The 15,356-nt window shown below is 57.1% G+C and overlaps 1 protein-coding gene across 1 annotated transcript in view; it reads right to left on the bottom strand.

Annotated features, from left to right (window-relative positions):
• Positions 1-10,566, bottom strand: part of SH3TC1 (SH3 domain and tetratricopeptide repeats 1) — a 64,963-nt gene extending 54,397 nt beyond the window's left edge. The window contains exon 1 of the mRNA XM_039468049.2: positions 10,456-10,566. The gene's annotated coding sequence lies outside the window, so the exon portion shown is untranslated. The remainder of the gene's footprint in view (positions 1-10,455) is intronic.
• Between the last annotated feature and the right edge of the window lie 4,790 nt (positions 10,567-15,356).

Below are 15,356 nucleotides of genomic sequence, written 5' to 3' on the forward strand. Positions count from 1 at the left end.
CCTGAACCCAGGAGGCGGAGGTTGCGGTGAGCCGAGATCGCACCATTGCACTCCAGCCTGGGTAACAAGAGCGAAACTCCGTCTCCAAAAAAAAAAAAAAAAAAAACCATGAGGAACAGAGGTGCGGGGGGAGGCTAGGATCACAGAGCCAGGGCTGGGCGCAGTGGCTCACGCCTGCAATCTCAGCACTTTAGGAGGCCGAGGCAGGAGGATCGCCTGAGTCCAAGAGTTGGACACCAGCCTGGGCAACATGGCAAAACCCTGTCTCTACAAAAAAATACAAAAAATTAGCTGGGCATGGCCGTACATGCCCGTAGCCCCAGCTGCTCGGGAGGCTGAGGCGGGAGCATTGCTTGAGCCCAGGAGACGGAGGCTGAAGTTAGCAGTGACCACACCACGGCACTCCAGCCAGGGCGACAGAGCCAGGTTCTGTCTCCAAAAAAACATCCTAGAGCCAGAAGAGGCCAAGTCTCAGAAACACACTGGTGGACCAGCCGGCTGGCGCGGTGTGGATGACCCAGAGAGGGTGCACAGATGAGAAGGCCGCAGGAGAGGGCACATGGCAGGGGCCGCGAGGAGGGCATTCTGCCAGGAGTCTGGAGACACAGATCCCAGCTTACAGATACAGGACCCCCGATCTCATAGGCCCGAACTCCTCAGAGCCCCAATTTTCCTGACTCAGGGGTGAGACCCAGCTGGAATTCCCGGCATTCTGCAGAGCCTGAGGTCAGGGGTCGATCCTGACCTTGGCTAACACAAACATTAACGCAGCCCGGGCACACACTCTCCCAGCTCCTCCTAAGGAGTGAATCCTCCTAGCTGGGACCCACCTCCGGGAAGCTCCAGGCTCCAAGGCTGACTCACTGCAGGCGGAGGGGCGGAGGGCCCCGAGGGGGATTCCTGGACTGGGCCAGATGTCACGGGGAGGGGGGTTGGGGGCGTGGTGGGGGTATGCTGACAATCGCAGGCACCTGCGGCCATGCTGGGACAGCCCCATTGCACTGCCTGGCCACCTCCCCAAAACCCTCAAGTGCTGTTTTCCCCGCCCCACTTCCTGGCCTCGAATCGATGTGCCCCCATGCTCCCCCAAACCACCCATGCGCAGGTCACCAGGCTTTCCACGTGGGCAAGCCCAGCAGTCCCTTCCCAGCTGCCTCTTCCCGGCCTCTCAGGGCCACTGGTCCGCCCGAGAACCTCACCCTTTGGGCACCTTCTCTCGCCTCCCAGTCTCCTCCTCCCTCACAGTCACGCCTTCTCCAAGGGCCACACTCTGTGTGGGGAGCTCATGCTGGCGGGGACTTCAGAACCATCTGCCTTGGCTGAGGTCCTCAGGTTCCAGCTCAGACTGAAGGCCCACGCCAGCGCCACCGTCCGCCTCTCTGATGGCCGGTAGCCAGCCCAGAGACCACCTGTCCAAACTGGACACCTACTGCCCCTCCCCTGCCCTGCGCCTTAGTAGATGGCACCACAAGGCACTTGGCCCATGACCCCTCTCTTTCCCCACCTGTTTATATCCAAGCCACCCTTGCCAGCCTCACTCTGCCCTCCCCTCCCCCTCCCCACCCCGCATCGGGCTGTGACCACCCTGAGCTGTTCCACACCCCCGCCGCCTGCCCTGGAATCTGCACCCCAGTGCTTCCTGCCGCCCCTTCTCCTCCAGCTGTGACCTCGGGGCTTGGCCTCAGAGAGGTCTACCCTGGCCACCAGCCTGGCCAGCCCTTGCCCTGGGCCCTGGAGAGCCTGAGCACGCTCCGCCTGTCCTGGGACCGGGGCCATCATCCAGCACCGTCCCTTGCTTCCTAAGCAGGTCCCCTGCACTGCGGGCTCCTCCTCGGAGGGCACTGGTGGGCCTTGCTCTCTGTGGGCCCCATGCCCAGCACCACTCCACCCTCTGCAAGCGTTTGCCGAATGACTAACAAACCAAGTGCTGGTGACGGGGGCTGGGCTGCTCAAGCCAGGTGGGAGCCAACAGCCCCATGAATTCTGAGCAGGGTTCACCTCTCCCAGACAGAGCCCAGTCAGGTGCACTTCCGCTGTGGCAAAGCTGTGTGGGCAGCTGGTGGGAGGGAACGACCGGCTTGGAGCGGGCACGGGCTTGCCCCAGGTAGGGCTCGAGCTCTCCCGCCTCATGTGGTGAGCCACATGTCCCCGTGAGCAGTCCCTAGCAGGATCTGGCCACACTCTGGCTGCACCTCCCCCGGGACACTGGAGAGACAGGGAGGGGGTGCCTCATGACAGGTGCCCAGTGCAGGCTCCAGGCAGTAGTCCCTTGTTAGGCCAGTGTCCACAGCTGCCGCCTCACGTGCCTGCTGACCAGCTGGGGTGTCTCCCAGGCAGCGTCATAGGGGCGTGGCCCACCACTTTGGCGCCCAGCCAGGTGTGGGTCCCTGGGTCTACCCTCACTTGCTGCAGGATGAACACATGCCTCACCCCCTCTACCCTGGCATAGCCCTTCCCTGGTCACCAAGGGTGGCGTAGTGGTCCAGGTGCCACACGATGGGTACAGAGAGACTCCCCCACTGGCAAGCACAGACCATGCTGGGCTGCAACCCGATGATGGACAGCAGATTCTGAATCCCGGGTTCGAAGCCTCTGGGGGAGCTGCTTTACGGGCACTGCCCAGGCCCAGCACCTGATGGCGCAGAGGACGGCTCCACCAAGGGGAGCAGTCGTAGTCATTACTATTCAGCCGGGCGGCATCAGCAGGAGGCATCGCCCAGGTCCAGCCTGCCTGCCCAACCTGGCCCTGCCCCGTGCTCAGCACCCAGCATGGATGAGTCAGGTGCCTGCCACCCTCTAGAGATCCCAGCCTCAGCCTCATGGTGGAGACAGTCGAGGAACCAGATAGGACAGCTCGGTCAGAGCAGCCGTTGCAGAGGGGCAGGCCGAAGGGAGCACTGCACACCCCCGGTCCTGCCTGTAGACAGCTGGGGAGGCTGCCTGGAGGAGGCAGTCTGCAGAATATTTCCGCACGTGAAATATTCGTGAAATACACATTCCCTGACAGGAAATAAACACATTGGGCCTGGAGTGCCTTGTAGCACCAGGAATTACGGAAGTGTGATCCATAGTTAAATGAATCAGTAGATCCCCAAAATGATGGAACCATGACAAAGGGACACAGGCGTCGACGGAAAGAGCTCCCAGTGGCCAAAGCTGGGACAATTTGAGCAACAAAACACAGGTAAAGGGGGAGTGATGTCAACCCCAGATAGAAAACAAATATGCGTAAGCCCCATGGGCACAAATAAGTGATGGGATAAGCCGGGTAAATGGGGAGAAGAGACAGACCCCCAGCAGCAGAATTCCAACTACCCTAGGTTGGGGACAGAGCATGAACCCCCCTCCTTTGACGTGGGCTGCACATGGTGGCTTTCTTCCACAGAGGACAGTGTGGAAATGGGGAAACCCGACCAACACCCATCAGTCAGGTGACCGGGGTCAACAGCATCAATGACGAGGCCTGTTGATAACAGGTGTCTTCGCTGTGATGTGAGCAGGAGTGTGCTTCGCTCTCACGGTCTTCCTCCCCCAAACCCATAGCCCCTGTCTAGTATGAGAAACACCTCAGACAAAGCCAACTGAGCATGTGGAACGGGAGTGGCGCTGGGTGGCAGAGGGTACGAGTGAGAACAGTAACTGTGCTTGGCAGTCAGGGAAAGCTTCCTGGAGGCAGTGGCATTTGAGCAGGGCCTTGAAGGATGGGAGGTGTCAGAGAGGGCACGGGAAGTTCGGGCAGGAGTCCCAGGGTGGGCAAAGGCACAGCGATCGGGGCTGGACAGGGGAGTGGGAGGGGGCGGAGGGGGAGCAGGAGCCACGGTGAGGGGGGTCTGCACCTCCAACCCCTGGCCCTCTCTTACCATGGAGGGGGCCGAGCTGCAGGACAGGGTAGCGGGCCTCACCAGGCACCCACCTTTGGTCAATAGGGATCAAGAGTTCAAAGGCTGTCCAGGCCGGGGGTCTGAGCTTGCGCCCAGGCAGTCGCTGGGCTCTGTTAGGGACTGACAGGGCTCCTGCCAAAGTGGCCGCCGGCCTCAGCCATCTTGGGTTTTAGATTCTAATCACGAACCTGAGGGCAGGCAGGAGAGGCCCAGGGAGTTTCCTCAACTGAAGCACACATTCCTATGGTTGGTGGGGGCGGGGTGGGGGGGGGACACGGGCAGGAACTGGTGGGTAGACGGGAGAGACCCGAGCTTGGGCAGGCATGCCTCGGGGGCTCCTCGGGCCTCTGCGGCTTCACTGCCCACCCCACACTCCCTCAGAACAGGGGGCTACCTGCACATCCCCACACGTGGAGGGCTTGCCTCCTCCCAGGGCTGCCTGGCAAACTCTTACTCATCCTTCCACACCCCATTTGGCCACCACCTCCACCGGGAGTCCTTCTGGGTTGCTCCGGCTTCTGGGAGGGACGGGGAGAAGGGGAGGAGATTACTTCTTCCTCCGCCCCCACCTCGCTTGGGCGCTGCCATCTCCTGTCACTGTGCTGTGACGATGCGCCTCCCATGTCCTCACGCCAGTGCTGTGAGGATGGGGCTCAGCCTTCCCAGCTCGGGGCCTGGCACATGGTAGGCACTTAGCCAGCATCCGACGCCTGCCCTGGCCCCATGCTCAGCGTTCGACACGGATGAGTTACCCAAATTCCAGATTGACCTCTTGCTAACAGGGGGCCTTAGCTAAGCCGCTTCCCCGAAGTCACCCTATGCAAGTAATGGCACGACAGTCCTTGCCCCGTGGGACTGAGGTTAAGGTGGGGACACAGAGGTACTGTGGCTCCCCGGAGAGAACGGCCGCACTGGGCCGGAACAAGCAGGCCCTGGGGACGTGCTGCTGTGCTGTGGGCACCCACCACCAAGCGCCGAGGACAATCTTGGCTGTTTTCACTCTCTCAAGTGGCTTTTTACTTTATTATTTATTATTATTTTTTGAGACGGAGTCTCGCTCTGTCACCCAGGTTGGAGTGCCATGGTGCGATCTCGGCTCACTGCAACCTCCACCTCCTGGGTTCAAGCAATTCGCCTGCCTCAGCCTCCTGAGTAGCTGGGACTACAGGCGTGAGACACCACACCCGGCTTTTTAAAAGCGTGTTTTTCATCTACACTTTTCATTTTAAAAATTTAGATAGAGGGCCGGGTGCGGTGGCTCAAGCCTGTAATCCCAGCACTTTGGGAGGCCGAGGCGGGTGGATCACGAGGTCAAGAGATCGAGACCATCCTGGTCAGCATGGTGAAACCCCGTCTTTACTAAAAATACAAAAAAAATAGCTGGGCATGGCGGCGCGTGCCTGTAATCCCAGCTACTCAGGAGGCTGAGGCAGGAGAATGGCCTGAACCCGGGAGGCGGAGGTTGCGGTGAGCCGAGATCGCGCCATTGCACTCCAGCCTGGGTAACAAGAGCGAAACTCCGTCTCAAAAAAAAAAAAAAAAAAAAAAGTAGATAGAAAAGTTGGGAAGCCAGTGCAGAGCATTGGCATAAACTCCCCCCAGCCTCCCCCGCGATGACCCGTCACAGTCAATAAAGCCACCTGGACCTGCTATTGTTACAATTCACACTCAACTTCCTCAGTTCCCCGCTAGCGTCTGTCTTCTGCCCCAGCCAGGAGCTCGCGGGGGGCGCCACGTCTGGTTTCACTGCCTGGTGTCTTTGGGTGCCTTTTGGCCGGGATGGTTTTTCAGATGTCCCTGTTTTCCTGACTTCGGCGGTTCTGGGGAGGACTGGCAGGTTTCTTTGTGACTGTGCTTGCACTGGGGTCTGCCTGATGTTCCTCGGTCCCTTTACTTTTAATGTACAAGAAGCAAATGTTGCTGCTGGTCATGGCTCAGAGTCAGGCTGGCCCCAGCAGCTGCTGTTCATTCGGCCTCTCCAGAGAAGCTGACCGACCTCTGCTTCAAGCCCCAGAGGAAAAGACAGACCCCACCACAATAAAACAGCGAGGGGCGGGCGCAGACGGCTCCTGTCCATCGCCCTAAAATGTAGGAAATGTTGCTCAATCTCTCCCCTGCAGGGAGTGCAAGAAAACCCCCAGGGACCCTGTGGCACCGCCTGCAGTGGCCGCACGGGAACCCAGGGGCACACCCTGGGCAGGCTGCGGAGAGCACGGTGCCAGCGGGGCCGATCTGAGGGCCGATGACCGATGCTCATAAAGCCATGACGGTGCTTTGCCCGGCAACCCCGCTCCTGGGAGTTTACCCTGCAGATGACTGTCGACCTCTGAAATGGCATGCTACCAGGCTGCCCGTACGGCTCATTTCTAACAGCAATGCCTGGGAAATAACCTGAGTGTCAGGTAAATCACACTCCAGCCACACAACGGGGAGCCAGCAGCGGCAACACAGAACCAAGGCTTTCTCTGAGTGTCAACGAGGAAAGACCCCTGAGACACGTTCAGCAGAAAAAAAGCAAGATGCAGAGAATCTGCTACCTTTTACGTCTGAAAGTGGGGTTCCGACGCATTTATATCTGTTTGCACTTGTGAAAAAAACCGCGGGAGGATGAGTGTATTGACGGCAGTGGGGAGCTGGGTAGGTGGGGTACAGGGGAGTTCTCAGGGAGCTGGAACTGTTCTGGATGACGCTGTGACCGTGGATACCTGACTCCATTTCCCAAAAGACACTTTGCCTGAATGTATGCAAATGATATTTAAAATACTTAGGAGGACAGGGGAATCCCAGGATGAATGTGAAATGTGACAGAACGATTAACTGTATCACAGCGGTATACGACAATCTCATTGAAGTGGGAGGAAGGAAGTTACACTGAGTCTGTAAAACTGAAGGCGAAAGGAGCCCACAGACCGCTGTGCTCTGGCCGATCAAGCTGCTTTCCGGCCGGGCGCAGTGGCTCACACCTGTAATCCCTGCACTTTGGGAGGCTGAGACCACAGGAGGATCACGTGAGCCCAGGGGTTCAAAACCAACCTGAGCAACTTGATGACACCCTGTCTCTACAAAAAATAGAAAATCAGCTGGGTATGGTGGCATGTGCCTATAATCCCAGCTACTCATGAGTCTAAGCCAGGAGGATCATTTAAGCCTGGGAGGTGGAGGCTGCAGAGAGCCATGCTCACCCACTACACTCCAGCCTGGGCAACAGAGCAATATAGCCTGTCTCAAAAAAAAAATAAATAAAGTTGCCTCCCACAGGGGTGTGGGTCAGCCATTCGGATGCTTCTGTACATGTAGAGTGGAACAGAACCGTTACATCAATGAAGGGCTGATGGCGAAAGCCAGCTTTCCCAGTGTTGGAGCTGGAGGCTACAGATTGCCAGTGGGAAGGAGGCTGGAATCCACCTGCTCATAACAGATTTGAGCTGGAGACGTCAGGATGAACTCACATTTAACCTCACAGAGATACAGATGTTGCATCTAGCAGACTTTCAGACGTGCATGTAGACACGGTGAGTGCACATATAGAGGCCTTCATGCTCTGGCAGCTGAGATGGCCTTAAAGAAAAGACATCTGGCCAGGCATGGTGGCTCGCGCCTGTAATTCCAGCACTTCAGGAAGCCAAGGTGGGTGGATCATCTGAGGTCAGGAATTTGAGACCAGCCTAGCCAACATGGTGAAACCTCATCTCTACTTAAAATACAAAAAATTAGCCAGGTGTGGTGGCAAACACCTGTAATCCCAGCTACTTGGGAGGCTGAGACAGGAGAATTGCTTGAACCTGGGAGGCAGAGGTTGCAGTGAGCTAAGATAGCCCCACTGTGCTGCAGCCTGAGCGACAGAGTGAGACTGTCTCAAAAAGAAAGAAAGAAAGAAAGAGAGAGGAAGGAAGAGAAGGGAAGGGAAGGGAAGAAAGGGGTAGGGAGGGGAAGGGGAGGAGGGGGGAGGGGGGAGGGGGGAGGGGGGAGAGAAAGTAAAGACATCCGCCTGTAGTCCCAGCTTAGGAAGCTAAGGCAGGAGGCTCCCTTGAGGCCAGGAGTTTGAGGCCAAACTGGGCAATACATTGAGGCTTGATGCTAAAAAAAAAAAAAAAAAAACAATTAAAACTAAAACTAAATAAAAACACTTAAAAAATTTTTTTAAGGAAGAAAAGATGTCCATACAGCAGTAAGCATGCCTAGCACCCAAATAGATCTGAGTTTCTAATACCTTTCCCCAGCAACAAAAGTTAGTCCTGCTTGGAGAAATGGCGGATTCTAGGACTGGGCCAGGCAACTGTCAAGCTGAGCCCGGCCTGGGGTGCCGAGAGAGTGAGTCCGTGCCTGCATGGGGGAAGGAGTGACATCTCATCTCACATGTCAAAGGGACACGGAGCTGGCTGAAAGAGTTAAAGTAATTTGAGCAAAAATAAGGTAGAATTTGATTATAACCCAAAATGTAAAACAGAGATCCACAAATCCGTCCTCAAATAAATCGACAATGGAATGAATGAGTAAATGGAAGGTGAGGGGCCAATTGTCTGGGCAGAAGAATTCCAAATAATTGCTGGAGCGGCTCCACTCTGAAGGCGGGGACCAGGACTCCTGCTCTTACGTTGCACGCAGAGACTTCCTTCCAGAGAGGACCGGAGGGAAGGGAGGAAAAGGGAACATTTACAGGGAGAAACCTGAGCAGCACCCCTCAGCCACGTGGCCAGGGTCAGGGTCAACAGTGGGGAGTCCTGCTGATAGCGTGTGGCCTTGGCACCGTGTGGTATGCATGGCATTGTGCCTTGGAGCTCTGTCCCCCAATAACCCATAATCACTCGTCTAATCATGAGAAAAACGAGACAAATCCCAACTGAGGCACACTCTACAGAATCCCGACCACTCCTCAAAACTCTCAAGGCCAGCAAAACCAGGGAAAGTCTGAAAAGCGATCACACCCCGGAGAAGCCCAGCGAGACGAGGGGACTCAGTGCAGCGTGGGGTCCTGGGGCAGACGAAGGCACTGGGTGAAGACAAACGAAATCCGAGTCACGTGTGAGCTGCACTTGGGAACGAGCCATGGGTATTGGCTCATTCGTTGTGACAAATGTACCGCATCGAGGTAGGATGCTAATAATAGAGGCAGCTGGGTGGGGTTTTATGAGAACTCTCTGAACTGTCTTCCTGACTGTTTTGTAAACCTAAAAGGATTCCAAAGAATTCGGTCTACTAAAATAAACAAAGAAACAAAAAGTCCCCGTAGGGTGGAACAAGTTTGATGTGTTTGGGGAGTGAACTTTTAAGGCCTAAAGACACTCCAGCGTCTCAGCGGGATCTCAGCCAGGCCTGGAGCTGCCTGCCTGGGTGACACCCTGGGGCCGCCTGCCATGGACCTTGGGACAGCCCAGGAGCCTCCCCGGGCCACGCCTCCCTCCACTGTACCACGGAATGAGTTAATCACAGAGATACTTGGGGCAGGGCCAGTTTCTGGGTATTGCCCCCGAAGCACCAGGAAACCGAGGCAGGCCTTTGGAAGGGCAGCCTAGCCCCAGGCGGGACCCGCCTGTGATCCCCGGCCAGTTCTGCCACCTTGAGCCCCGGGCTTCCTCTGTAAAGGAGGATGAGGATGAGGACGGGCTTCTTCCTGGTGAACAGAACTTGCCCGGGGCTGCTGCTGCCACAGAGAGCTTCGGATCATTCCACAGCCTCAGCAGGAGAGGGAGGCAAGGTCCCCAGGTGGGTGGCATGCTGAGACACTGAGGCTGACAGAGGCCCCACACTTTGCCCGGAGCCACGGAGTCTCCTCATCCCCAGGGCAGCCTCTCCTCTGCCCTCCTCGGGGTCAGGCCCCGTGCCTCTCCTCACTGCCCCGACAGCCTCTGCCTCCTTCAAAACCCACTCCCAGGTCTAGCCCTGGGAGAAGGTGGCCTCATCCCCAGTGGCAGGTGGGGACCCTGGCCCCATGAGGGGGACTGAGGATTCAGAGACGCAGGGAGCCACTGGAACCCCTCCGAGACCCCTGGCACTGGTATAGGGGGAGGCTGGGGCAGCATGAGGCACGGGGTGGGGGGAGCATGACTCTGGTCCCTCCAGGTCACCAGCACTGACTGTTACCATCAACTATGGCTGCTGGCCACGTGCAGACACTGCCCTGGGCACCAACACCCATGCCTCATCTTATAGACAGGGAAACTGAGGCTCCGAGCATGGGATCAGTCAGTGGCAAGCCGGCACCAGAACCCCCAGCACAGCCTCTTGGGCCCTCACCTTTCCACCAGGCACCCTGCCTGCCCCGTCATCAGGATCCTGGGGACGCAGCGCCCCCACCTCACCCTGCCACCCCGACAGCGTCCAGCTCCACTCCTCAGGCTCCTGGCCCATTTCTCATACATGGGAACACCAGGCTGGCCCTTCCCCTGGAACCCCATTGAGGCAGCACCCACCCTGCTGCTCCTGGCCAGGCGAGTTTTGGGTGCACCCTGCCAAGTGAACACCCCCTCCAGCCTCACCTGGGAATGAGCCAGGTGATGATGGGGCTGGGGCCTTAGCCTCGGGGAGTGGGGAAGCCTCTCCAGGCACAGACCCGGTGAAACACTCTGGAACTTACCCTGCCAGGGACGGGAGGATGGGAGGCTGGATCCTGGCTCCACCACCTGCTGCAGAGCCCTCGCAGCTCTCACGGTTCCTCAGGACAGCCGCGCGGCCCAGCACCCGGCCCGGGCAGGAAGGTGTTCAGTGAGCCTGGCCTCTGGGCTCCCATCGGATGACCTGGGCGGCAGCCCTGAGTCATTGGCTGTGTTCCTGCAGCCCGCCCATCCCACCCCGGGAAGGGCGGTCGCCTCTGACCTTCCTCCTCCTTATCAGCTGTTGGAACTGTCAGCCCCAAGCAGGGTGGGGAGGAGCTGCCGCAGGGAGCCTGCCACAGGTGCGCCCCGCCCAGCCCGGCCCGGCCCAGTCTGCCCAGGGCTTTGGGAATTTCCGACCGCCCACTTTGCCCCTGCTCAGAGCCGAGAGAGGCTGGGCCCTAGGAACCAGGCCCTGCTCCCCTGGGATGAAACCACCCAGGCCTGGTTTCTGCAGCTGGGCCTTCACAGCAGCTAGCTGGGAGTCAGGTAAACATTTGCTGAGCACCTCTTGTGTGCCGGGGCGCCCAGTGTAAGGCCAGCAAGGATGGACAGCGCCTCTCATGTGGTGTCTAGAGGGACTGGTCCCCAAACTTGCTCGAGATACAATCACCTGGGACGTCCTTAAAGGTTCAGATTCTTGACTGGAGACCCCCGTATCAGGATCTCCCGGGGAGGGCGGGGAGCCCGGAAATCTGGATTTTTTTCCCAAGTTCGCAGGCGATGTTTCTCATCAGGTGATTCTGGGAACCTCTGCTCCAAATAGCAACTCTCCCTCCAGATGCTCACCAGGGCCTTGACAGACAGGGGCTTCCCTGCCCTCCACAGGCCCCTGAGCCCCTGGGAGCTGGGCGCAGCCTCTGTGACAGGCTGTGTGACAAAGAGCAACTTTCTTAACCTCTCTGTGCCTCCCATGCCTGGTCTTTGTGCTGAAGAACGATGTGTAGTTGGCCTACCTCATCAGGCATTTATGAGGAATAAATGAGTTACTAAATGTTCAGCGCTTAAAGCAATGCCCTACACACACATACCACAAACACAGAGACACACACACAGACACAGAGACACACACACAGAGACACACACACAGAGACACACACACACAGACACAGATACACACACAGACACACAGACATAGACACACACAGACACACACAGACACAGACACACACACACACATGCACGTACACAGACATACATACACAGAAACACAGACACACACACAGACACACACAGACAGACATACACAGATACAGACATAGACACACAGACACAGACACAGACACAGACACACGCATGCAAACACACAGACATACATAGACACAGACACACAGACACAGATACACACAGACACCCACATACATGGACACACATACAGACACACACACGGACACACACAGACACACAGATGCACACACAGACATACACACAGACACACACAGACACAGACACACATGTGCACACATGCACACACATACACACATGCACACACACATACACATGTGCACGCACACATGTACATACATGCACACAAACATGTATATACAGACACACAAGTCATGCACATGCACACAGACATGTATACAGAGACACACATGTACACACATACACATACATGTATGCACACACATACACATACACACGTGTGCACATACACCACATACACATACACACAGGTGCATTCACACACATGCACACACAGACATATGTACACATACATGCACACATATATACACACATACACATACACACACCTGTGCACACACATACACACACATACGCATATATATACACACATATATACATATATGCACACAGAGAGACCCATGTACATTCATGCACACACACACACACACACACACACACACACACACCCCTGGCGTGTATTTTTATCAGGGATCCTGGTGATCCTGTCCCAGTCCTGCCAAGTGACTTACACTGTCACTCAGTCGGGACAGGGGCAGTGCTGGGCTGCGGGGTCTGAGCCAGTCCTCAGGGCTGGGCGGGAGCTGTCCATGCAGTTCTTGTTATCTGTGTGAATGAATGAGTGAGGTATGAATTGTTTGGCATATTTCTTTGCTTTTAATTAGGAGAGCAGCAAATTTGCCTCTATAACGCCCTGCTCGTTGCAATCTGTAATGACAGTCACGGGTCTCTGCCCTGTCCCTCACACTAGAGGCTTCCTTCACCCCACATCCGCTGGGCGCTGCTCCAGGACCAGGGGCTTTTGACAGGCCCCACCTTGGGAGCTCACATTCCCATGAGCATCACCCTCCGTCAGTGGCCCTCGGTGTGCTGGTGTGAGATTTAAAGACTTCCCAGTGTGTTTCCAGCAATCAAGCTGGTAGACATCCTGTTGTTCTTGAAAATCTAGGAGGCCTGGCCACGTGGGGTGACATTCTCAGCCTGCCCACAGCAGGCGCTGAGGATCTGCTGCTCATGGGGTGAGCTCTCTGACCCCATAGCCACATGGAGGTCCCTGCTGACTGATGCCCTGCCAGAGCCGAGCTTTGACTGAGCCCCAGTGGCTCCGTCCTCAGGAACCTGCTCAGAGCACTGGAATTCCCAGAGGGCTCCAAGCCCCTGGCGGCCACGGGTGTGTGCCCTGGCCTCTAGACCAGGGAGGCCAGGCCCTGGGGCCGGGAGGAGGTGAGTCCCAGGCTGCTCTCTGCCATGGGTGCTCTGCAGGTCAGGAGCCTGACGAGGACTGGGGGCGTCGCTGGCTGCTTCTCTTTGTGCCTCTGACTTGGGTGTCACCGCACCCCACCCCGCAGTGAGGTCTGTGCAGCCGCCCCCATTTCCAAGTGCAGAGACGGGGTCTGAGCAGCCCAGCAGCTTGGACACGTTCTTGCTCTGGAGGCCCCAAGCTGGGTCTGCGTCCAGGCACCTCCCACGGCTAAAGTCGCCAGAGACTTGGAGCTCTTCTGCGCCAGAGGTTCTGACCTCTGCCCTCTGCAGCCCATCAGGTCATCTCCTGGGGCCGAGCTGTGTCAGGAGGCTGCATTTAAAACCCCAGCCTCAGTCTCCCTGTCTGCATCTGGGAGGGCAGGGCTGGGCACGCTCTGTGCACCTTCCAGCGAGGGCACGGGGCTGAGTTACCCAGCAGGCGCCTCCCCACCTGCCAGACTGTGAGGAGGCATCTCCCTTCTCCACCGACACCCCCACACCTCTGGCGGGCTGACGGGGTTGGGATTGTGTGAGAGCTGATGAGAGACATCTCTGCTCCCTTCTCATTGTCAAGAACTCCTGGCCGGGCGCGGTGGCTCAGGCCTGTAATCCCAGCACTTTGGGAGGCCGAGACGGGCGGATCACAAGGTCAGGAGATCGAAACCATTCTGTCTAACACAGTGAAACCTCGTCTCTACTAAAAATCCAAAAAAATTAGCCGGGCATGGTGGCACACACCTGTAGTCCCAGCGACTGGAGAGGCTGAGGCAGGAGAATCGCTTAACCTGACAGGCGGAAGTTGCAGTGAGCCAGGAGAGCTCCCTAACACAGGAGCGTCCACACTGCGGCAGCCTCCTGGCCACTTCCTTTTAATCTAACGTGATGGACTCAGAATTCGCATGCCAAGGGGGCTTCACTGATGTGGACGAGATGTGTGTGAGGCCAGGCACGGTGGCTCACGCCTGTAATTCCAGCACTTTGGGAGGCTGAGGCAGGAGGATTGCTTGAGCCCAAGAGTTTGAGACCAGCTTGAGCAATGTACTGAGACCTCATCTCTACAAAAAATTAGCCAGGCATGGTGGCACGCACCTGAGGTCCCAGCTAGCTGGGAGGCTGAGGTAGGAGGCTCGCTTGAGCCCAGAAGTTAGAGGCTGCAGTGAGCTATGAGGGAAACCCTGTCTCTAAAAACAAACAAACAAACAAAAATATGTGTGGCTCCTTGTGCCTTGGACACTGGCCCTGTGGAGCCAGAATTCACACGAGTCACCTAAGTCCTAAACATATTGTCTTATTCTCTAAGACGCTTCTAGAAATAAATAAAGCCAAGGGCACCTTCTTTCCGTCATTCTTTTTTTTTTTTTTGAGACGGAGTTTCGCTCTTGTTACCCAGGCTGGAGTGCAATGGCGCGATCTCGGCTCACCGCAACCTCCGCCTCCTGGGTTCAGGCAATTCTCCTGCCTCAGCCTCCTGAGTAGCTGGGATTACAGGCACGCACCACCATGCCCAGCTAATTTTTTGTATTTTTAGTAGAGACGGGGTTTCACCATGTTGACCAGGATGGTCTCGATCTCTTGACCTCGTGATCCACCCGCCTCGGCCTCCCAAAGTGCTGGGATTACAGGCTTGAGCCACCGCGCCCGGCATCTTTCCGTCATTCTTGATCCTAACAGTGCCGACCAGGCCACCCTGCTAGCCCAGAGGGAGACGGAGATTTGACTGGGGCCCTGGGAGGCGCGTCTCCCGCAGCCAGGAGGAGTTCACAGGGAGAGTGAGGGAGTGAAGGGGCAGGCATGACCCCCTTCGTGAAGGCTGCCCACGAGAGGCTGGAAGATCCCAGATCACGGCGGCGCTGATAGACCAAGGCCCCAGGCAGCAGAAGCTGAGCCCCACAGCGGCAGTGGGCGGGCGGTTCCTTTGTTTCTCTCTGGGATAAACAGTGCTCCCTGAGGCCAGAGCAAGACCCAGAGAGAGCAAAGGCAAGGTGGGTGCTCTGGCAGGGCAGGGATGGTGGGACTCCCCCGCATCGGGGAATCTCAGCTTCACACAAGAAAGGCTGGGGAGTGGGGCGGACAATGCCGCGATCACACAGGACCTGAACTGCCCTCTTCTGACCTGGCCACGGAGCTGGACCTCACCTCTCCCCAGGACTCACCCTCCCCAAAGCCAGCTTGGACCCTGACACCAGGGGTCCGCCCAGCCCAGCAGAGAGTCAGAAGC

This window comes from Saimiri boliviensis, chromosome 3 (genome assembly GCF_048565385.1).
Source record: "Saimiri boliviensis isolate mSaiBol1 chromosome 3, mSaiBol1.pri, whole genome shotgun sequence".
NCBI classification, from domain to species: Eukaryota; Metazoa; Chordata; class Mammalia; order Primates; family Cebidae; genus Saimiri; species Saimiri boliviensis.